An 8,543-nucleotide genomic window follows, 5' to 3' on the forward strand; every position below is an offset into this window, starting at 1 on the left:
ACAAATTTTAGGATAGCTTGTTCTAGCTTTGAGAAGAGTGCTGGTGCAATTTTGATGGGGATGGCATTGAATGTGTAGATTGTTTTGGGTAGTAATGACATTTTCACAATGTTTATTCTTCTGATCCATGAAGATGGGATGTTTTTCCATTTCTTGGTGTCTTCTTCAATTTCTTTCATAAGTTTTCTATAGTTTTCATTGTATAGGTCTTTTACATCCTTGGTTAGGTTTATTCCTAGGTATTTTATGGTTTTTCTTGCAATTGTGAATGAGATCAGTTTCTTGATTTCTCTTTTTGTTGCTTCATTATTGGTGTATAGAAATGCAACCGATTTCTGGACATTGATTTTGTATGCTGCAACTTTACTGAATTCATGGATCAGTTCTGGAAGGCTTCTAATGGAGTAAATTGAGTTTTCCATGTAGAGTATTATGTCATCTGCGAAAAGTGAAAGTATGACTTCTTCTTTGCCAATGCTGATGCCTTTTGTTTCCTTTTGTTGTCTGATTGCTGATGCTATGGCTTCTAGCACTATGTTAAACAACAGGGGTGATAGTGGACATCCCTGTCATGTTCTTGATCTCAGAGGGAAAGCTCTCAGCTTTTCTCCATTGAAGATGATATTAGCTGTGGGCCTTTCTTAAATTGCTTTTATAATGTTTAAATAAGTTCCTTCTATCCCGACTGTCTCAAGGGTTTTTATTAAGAAATGATGCTGTATTTTGTCAAATGCTTTTTCTGCATCTATTGACAGGATCATATGGGGTTTTTTTTCTTTTTTCTTTTTTGTTAATGTGATGTATCACATTGATGAATTTGTGAATATTGAACCAGCCCTGTAACCCCAGAATGAATCCCACTTGATCATGATGGATAATTCTTTTTATATGCTGCTGAATTCAGTTTGCTAGTATCTTGTTGTATTTTTGCATCTGTATTCATTAAGTATATTGGTCTGCAGTTTTCTTTTTTTGCTGGGTCTCTGTCTGGTTTGGGTATCAAGGTGATGCTTGTTTCGTAGAATGAGTTTGGAAGTTTTTCTTCTATTTCTATTTTTTTTTTAATAGTTTGATAAGAATGGGTATTTTCTCTGCTTTAGATGTCTGGTAAAATTCCCCTGGGAAGCCATCTGGCCCTGAGATCTTATTCATTGGGAGATTTTTGATAAAGGATTTGATTTCTTCACTGGTTATCAGTCTGTTCATGGTTTCTATCAATTCTCATTTGAATTTTGGTAGTGTATGTATGTTTAGGAATTTGTCTATTTCTTCTATATTGTCCAGTTTGTTGGCATATAGTTTTACATAGTAATCTCTAATTATTGCTTGTATTTCTAAGGGATTGGTTGTAATAGATCTATTTTCATTCATGATTTTGTCTCTTTGGGTCCTCTCTCTTTTCTAAGGAGCCTGGCTAGAGGTTTATCAATATTTGTTTATTTTTTCAAAAAACCGACTCTTGGTTTCATTGATCTTCTCGACTGTTTTTTTGGATTCTATATTGTTTATTTATGCCCTGATCTTTATTATTTCTCTTCTTCTGCCTAGTTTGGGGTGCTCTTGCTGCTCCCCTTCTAGTTCCATTAGGTGCTCTGTTAGATTTTGAATTTGTGCTTTTATTAGTTTGTTGAAATAGGCCTGGATTACAATATACTTTCCTCTTAGGACTGCCTTTGCTGCGTCCCAGAGAGTTTGGATTGTTGTATTTTAGTTTTCATTTGTTCCATATATTTTTTTGATTTCTTCTCTAATTGCCTGATTCGCCCAGTCATTCTTTAGTAGGGTGGTTTTTAACCTCCACATTTTTTGGAGGTTTTCCAGACTTTTCCCTGTGGTTAATTTCAAGTTTCATAGCATTGTGATCTGAAAGTGTGCATGGTATGATATCAATTCGTTTATATTTATGGAGGGCCAAATTTTCTTAATTTCCTTCAACCAAAACTATACTGCAACATATGGACAGCAGATGCAGAAATGAGATTCCAGGTATCTTCTCATAAGCCACATAGTAAACCAGATTAACATGCTCAATGTCATTCGTCCCACTAAAGTTTTTAGTTTTGGAAAATAATTTTTCAGTACAGTAATCATATTAATAAGTAGTGGGTTTGTTTTCTTTTAAAATGAATGAATATCTTAAAACTTTTTAGTTTTAATTTCCAACATGGTAACTATTGATAGATAGAACCTGGATAAAAATTAGTGAATGAAAAAGTGTTCTGAGTCAAACTGCTGCAGAATTGGGAACTCAAAGTTATGACCAGAAGTCTGGTTCAGAGAGGTGCAAATAGATTGGGCAGCCATACCTTCTACCACACTGGCTTGTCTTTGCTGGGTTTGCACTGTTCGGAAGCACTTGTCTAAGACCTACTTCTTATGAGCTCTTTTTAACTTCAGAAGTAGTGGAGGATTATCTTTTGCTATTTTTATACTCTTCCCCCCCCCCTCAAAATAGCAGAGACTTTGAATTTTTTAGGAAGAGTTTCATTTTTGTCAAAGACAAATCTCTAATATGGTTACATATCCTCTTCAATTTAATCTCTTTATCTTACTTATGAAGCCTAAAGGTATAGTTCATTTTTAAAATAATGAACACTAAAATAAGTAAGTCATTTTGTGAGAGAGTGAGAGGGTGCAAGTGTGTGTGCACATGCAATCGTTTGGGGGAGAGGCAAAGAGAGTGAGAGAATCCCAGCAAGCTCTGCACTGTCAAGCACAGAGCCTGATGCAGTGCTCAAACCCATAAACCTTGAGATCATGACCTGAGCCAGAATCAAGAGCCAGACACTCCACTGACTGAGTCACTCAGGTGCCCCATAAAGTTATAATTCATTTTGGCAGACTGAATAGTACAGCAGAACCTATGGAAAGATAAACTGTAGGAAAGACAGACCCATCTCTGTTAGGAGTGGAAATCTTCCATCACTGATAAAGACTACTTAATTTTATTGGCAGGTTCCATCAACATTTTGAATGGATTAATTCTTTCTGAGGCAGTTAGTTGGTGTGATACATCATGTTTGTTTTTCTACCAATAAAAGTGGTAGTGGATGTACATTTACAATGCATATGAAGCTACATCTACTTAGATTTATAAAAACTTAATGTGATGCCTGATACCAATGTTCACCCTTATCCCCAACAAATTCTTTTTGGTTGTCTTAGTTTAGAGCATCTTCACTATTGTCCCTCAGGGCCTGATAGCCTTCCCTTCCCTAGTGCTTTCTCAAGGGGCTGCCAGCCTCTTATGCTTCTGTTTGAACTTGCATACCCTCCACACAGCCACATGGCCAACTGCCTTGCTCTGCAGTTTTTCATTTGGCACACTCCATCATTTAAAGCCCAAGTCCATGCTTCAGGAGCTGGGATCTGTTTCCTTGAGGATGTCCCAGTCCTGGGACCAGGCCTGAGTGAAGAGTGCAGGGTGGTGTAGAGTTGGTAGCTTTTGCTCTACCACTTGATCCATGACCTCAGAAGTGGCTGTTGGCTCTGTGTTGTTGCTGAACACTGGGCCCAAGTATGACAGGTCAACTTCTGGAAGACATATATCATCATCTATAACTGGCAACCCCTGTCTCAGTGGCTATTTGAACACTAGAGAATGTGGATGCAGTACCTGGCTGACAGGTGTTCAACAATGAACACTAAGGCAAGTTATTAATTTTCACCAGCATGGAATACTGCCCACTATCAGGGTGACCACTGGCTTCTGAAGTTGTTAACTAGAAACATCTGGGTTAACTAGAAATGTGGGCATACCAGAAAGAGCTTCCTAAGTCCACGTACATGTGAATTGTCTTGACTTGCAAAACTGGCCAGATACTTTCTTTTGGGGACAGTGGAAGAAAAGAGAGAAGTCTGAGGTATAGGTGACCTAGCCTGGTCTTTCATATGCTAGCTGTTCACATACTTACCAGGCACTGGGGTCGAGGCCTTCTCCAGGCTGGGTCTGCTGGCTTGAGCAGCTAGGAAACCTGGAGTGTGAGACCTTTGGTATTTGAGTCTGCTCTGTGGACTAGGGTCTTCTGATCCTTCCTAGCCCTCAGTCTCAGTACAGATCAGGCTTTAGCACTGACAAAGCTGATTAATCACTCCTTTATTGTAGGTAAATAATTTATAGCAAGTATCTCTGATAGGGTATGTCTCTTGGAAATCCTGATGTGCTTAATAAGAAGGACATGTATCATGAATCCTGGTGTGGAGGGCCTGGGAGCACGGCTCCTTCTGTGGGTGTATCTGCCCTGGGAGCCTAGGCTCTGTCCTGCCAGAGCTCCAGGGTACTAGGCAGGCTGGCCAGGGCTCATGCCCAAGACTGCAGGAATAGGCCACAGTTACCCACTTCTGCCTTAGTTCCTTCCAACTGCAGGGCTGCCCACAGTGAACCTCTGACCCTTTGTGAATCAAAAAGGGAGTCCATGACCATGGGACTTATACCCCTGAGGGACCCATCTGAGACTAACATGATCATGGCAGCATCCAGGGTTACCTGGTTACATCATCACCCCACTGGCTGGGCAGCTTAATGCTGTTCTCAGAAGACACAGATGAATGTTCCAGTGGTACCACTTCATCCTGGCCACAGGCTGCACGAGGTGGGTCCCAAGCTGTCTGCTCAAGTGCAGGGACATGCAGGGAGCACAGGAGGTTTGAGAACTTGTTCCACCAACCCTGCCATACTGTGGGGTCTTTTGGCCCGTGGATAGGTGAGCTCTGCTGTCTGCCATAAGGCTGAGAGTAGTCTCTGGCCTCCTGCACTTGCTCTTGTTGGCATGTCATTGTGGTCATAGGCATTTGGGATCTCTGTTGTTTTTGGAAAATTCTTTGTCATTGCTGTGACCTCAGCCTCAGCTTTGCACTCTGCTGTGTATGTGCCTGCCCAGTGGAGGCACCAGTGCCCAGGACCCCTTACTATCACTCCTCCTTTAGTTGGCTTAGATGGAAAGAGGCCCTTAGAGGGAAGGACCACGATTTCTTAAAGCAGTAACATCCCAGTCTCAGTGCAGGGCACAGAAAAACCTGTAGTTGACACATTGGTCCTGGTGAAGCCAGCACAAGTGCAGGACTCTGGGCTTTGCTCCACTGCCTCACCAAGGCTAGAGGCTAGGGCTAGACCTACTGTTGGCAGTGAGTCTCAAGGACATCATCCTCATGGGTGAGCGGGTGTGAGGAGCAGGCCCTTCTCCACTGCAAGGAGCCCTGCCTGGTGGGCCTCATTCCCAGCCACTTTTCAAAGGTTTTTCTCCCCTATATACAATGGAATCTGCACAATGAATTTTCCTCTAGCTCATTACATAAAAAAATAGACTTTTATTAGAGTAATTTTATATTTACAGCAAAATTGAGCAGACGGTACAGAGATTTCCCATACACCCCCTTATTCCCACACATGCACTGCCCCCACCAGAGTGGTACATTTGTTGCAACCAATGTATTTATCATTGTGGTATCACACAGAATAGTTTTACTACCTTAAAAATCCTCTGTGCTCTGTCTACTTACTTATCTCTCTCTCCCTACCCCAAACCCCTGATCTTTTCATTGTCTCTATAATTTTGCCTTTTCCAGAATGGAATCTTTTTAGACTGGTGGCTTTCACTTTATCTATGAATTTAAGGTTCTTTCATGTCTTTTCATGGCTAGATAGCTCATTTCTTTTTAGTGCTCAATAATATTCCATTGTCTAAATGTACCAGTTTATTTATGCATTCATCCACTGAAGAACATTTTGGTTGCTTCTAAGTTTTGACAATTATGAATAAAGCTGCTATAAATATCTGTGTGCAGGTTGAACTTCCTTGGGTAAGTAGCAAGGAATGCAACTGCTGGATTGTATGGTAAGAGTATGTTTAGTTTTGTAAGAAGCTGCCAAATTGTTTTCCAAAGTGGCTGTACCATTTTGCATTCCCGCCAGCAATGAGAGTTCCTGTTGCTCCACACCTCATTACATTTCAAAATGCCTTTAAAGTGCAGACTTGAAAGGGGTGCCTGAGTGGCTCAGCCAACTACACGACCAGCTCTTAATTTTGGCTCAGGTCATGGTCTCATGGTTTGTGAGATAAGCCCCAATGCCAAGCTCTGAGATGACAGTGTAAAACCTGCTTGGGATTATCTCTCTCCCTCTCTCTGCCCCTTCTCTCTCTCTCTCTCTCTCCCTCTCTCTCTCTCTCTCTCTCTCTCTCTCTCTCTCCCCCCCTGAGTAAAAGAACAAAGTGCAGGATTGAATCCCAGGATTTCTCCCATTGCTTGCATCATGCCTTCTTTATTCCCTTGCTACATCCTTGGCTAGGATGCAGCCTGTGGCAATTTAAACATGGCTCTAATGTTCTTTGACATTTTTCCCATCAAGAACTAGAGACTGTGTCCTTCTTACACCTGGCCTTGTGACTGCTTGACCAATGGAGCAGGATGTAAGTGACACTCGTCAGTCCTGGGTGCAAGGCTGAAGGAACTGGCAGCTTCCAATTTCTGTCCCTTAGGCCTCAGCCACCATGTTGGGAGCAAGTCCAAGAGTCAGGGCAGAAGCCACATGGCAGGGCAGGCAGTCCCACAACAGAAGTGAGGGTACCTCCAGATGCTTCCAGTCCCCAGTCTCAAGTTTCTTCCTGCCTCTGTGCCACCTTGATTGTACTGGGGCCCAGATGAACTATTTCCACTGTGCCTTTCTGAGTTACAAGACCCATGGCATCTAGGAGCATGACAAATGGTTGCTATTTTTGCCACTACACTTGGGGTGGTTTGTTACACAGCAGTAGATAAACAGAGGCCATGTGAGTCTACATTTGATTTTTATTCTTTCTCAGGTCACTCTCTGGGTTGGGCTAAGAGAGAAAAGGAAGATGCCCTGGCTGGCTGTCCACTGTCCCCTCTCTCCTAATCTTTTAGGGGTCAGTGCACAGGCTGGGCAAATTGAACCACCTGTGGCAGCAGTGAGAGAACAGGATGTGTGGCCTATGCAGTCAGAGCAGGCAAAGGCTGGTGGCCAGAGAGGCCTGCACAGCGGCCAGTCAGAGGGATCCCTGTGAGAAGGTAGGATTTCCAAAGGGGAGTTGCAGACAGGTTTCCGTGTGAAGTGGGTGTGGAAGACTGGGATGGAGATCACTCTGAGTCACACCTGTCTGTTGAGTGTGAGAAGCCAGGGGCACTTCACTGGATCACCCACAAATGCAGAAAATATGCGTATGTGCACATCCATTTAAAACTCATCACTAATATAATGTAAGCAAAGGAATTTTATTACAGGTGTATTGGAATTTATACATTCAAGTAGTGTACACTTAAAAAAAATTTTTTTTGAGAGAGAGAGCACAAGCATGTGCAAACTGGGGAGTGGCAGAGAGAGATGGAGATAGGATCTGAAGCAGGATCCAAGCTCTGAGCTGTCAGCACAGAGCCCGACCCAGGGCTCGAACTCCCAAGCCCTGAGATCATGACCTGAGCTGAAGTCGGACGCTTATCTGACCAAGTCACCCAGGCACCCCTCAAGTACTGTATATACTTGAAAATAGCAACCGTTAGCCTTTATGTCAGATTCCAATGATACTGCTCTCTGCTGAGAATATTTAGAAAGTCCCTATTTTGGACTTTCCCTCAGGAATTTCCTGAGTCGTTCAAGAAAAGTGTGATTGTATGGTTAGATTTTGGTGAAATCTTCCTGCCCAGCTCATGGAATCACATCATTTCTGAGACTATCCCCAATCACTTCTTACTGAAGAAATTCAGAACCTCTCCATGGTACAGCACCAGCACCATAAATTATGCCGCAGGTTTCCAGTAACATTATCTGCATCCAATCATTCTCTTTTTTTGGTATAAATATTATTAAATTTATTTAATAGACTAGGTATACCTCTGCACCTTTCCACTTAACAAACATATATCAACCACACAGTACGTAAAAGGTCATCCATTAGGCCACTAAAATTAGATATCAGTTGCATTCACTCCTGGTAAATGCAATCCCATCACAAATTAGTTAACACATATTATTAGAATATAAGGCAAAAGGTATAAGAAAATCATAGACAAAAAATTGGGTTTCTAGAAACAAAGTCATGAGCATTTACAATAACCTGTATTCTTGCTCCTGAAAAGAAAGTTATATCTAAATTGATGGGCTATATATAGGCTTTGAGCTGAGCAGTACAATGGAAACATTTGTTCAACTAGAGAAACCCAGAGAGGTCAAGTTGTTTAATGATAAAGTATGAAGAAGTGAACAAGACAACTACCTGGAGAAATAGAGAAGTAATGGGAAGACAAGAGTAATTAATTGAGAGAGTCAGGGACTAAGTATGCATGCAAAAAGATGGAGAAAGAAAGAAAAAGGTAGAAAGTGATAATAAATGGAGTATTTGGCATTATATAAGGAATTAAAATGTGTTAAAAGTATTTTACTGTGAGATTATGATAATCAACTCTATCCATATCTCTGATAAATATTCACTGAACATCTATATTGGTCTTCAGTAGAGTTTCTTGGCATTTAAAAATATTTTTATGTATATACTATGCCATAAATAATAGGTACTCAGCTGTTTGGTGAA

This window comes from Suricata suricatta, chromosome 9, assembly GCF_006229205.1.
Source record: "Suricata suricatta isolate VVHF042 chromosome 9, meerkat_22Aug2017_6uvM2_HiC, whole genome shotgun sequence".
Taxonomy (NCBI): Eukaryota; Metazoa; Chordata; class Mammalia; order Carnivora; family Herpestidae; genus Suricata; species Suricata suricatta.